The sequence below is a fragment of the Grammomys surdaster genome, unplaced genomic scaffold (assembly GCF_004785775.1).
Source record: "Grammomys surdaster isolate TR1022 unplaced genomic scaffold, NIH_TR_1.0 201, whole genome shotgun sequence".
In the NCBI taxonomy this organism is placed as follows: Eukaryota; Metazoa; Chordata; class Mammalia; order Rodentia; family Muridae; genus Grammomys; species Grammomys surdaster.
The window spans coordinates 7,028-7,874 of record NW_021604646.1 but is presented as its reverse complement, the minus strand read 5'-3'; positions in this window follow the sequence as shown (position 1 = coordinate 7,874).

Sequence of the window (847 nt, the reverse complement as noted above, 5' to 3'; positions counted from 1 at the left end):
TCCCTGCCTCCCTGCCTCCCTGCCTCCCTGCCTCCCTGCCTCCCTGCAGGTGACCAGCGCTGTCTCCATTCATAGACTCAGATTTTATTCATGATTTCCAGAGCCTCACTGACACACAGAGATGATTCTCTTACGTAACTTTCTCTGCTAGACATTTAAAGTTCTACTTCCCCAATCTTAAAAATCTTTTATCTCTGGTTTCTTTTCATTCTACTCTAAAAAATAGTATGTCTTAAGACTGATTATGCTGTAAACTCTCATCTAAGGATTTATAAATTGCCCTTTGGGTATGGATTAAGGTCTAATTTGCAACAATATTTGGCTTTATTCCGCTCTTGGTAAGTACATATATATGTGTACTTAACTCAAATTCAACTCTATATGTATATAACTTGGGTTTAACTTTGTGTATATGTGCATATAATTTGAATGCTACTCTCATTAATAGATAGATAGATAGATAGATAGATAGATAGATAGATAGATAGATGTACTAGGAAAAACTGTTTTAAACATTAAGAACGACCAGCCACATGGCTGCCACATAACATTACCATCTTAAGATGAGGAGATGGTATGAAGCAACAGTTATAAAACTTCTTAGCCCTAATGAACTGCTTGTTATTGTGTATCCTTTTAGGCTAAAAAAGCAGCAAGTCTCATATTTTAAGTTGGTATGGAATTTTGTGGGAATGCTGTTTTCTTTCTTCTGCTACCAGCCACCTGGGCTCAATTCATCCCCTGGTTTTCTGGCCACTGGATCTAATATCATAGGGATTCGGAGGTTATTTAAGTGTGGGTAATTCTGAGGTTGTCCATACTGTTCTACTGCTATTTTATGCTGGTC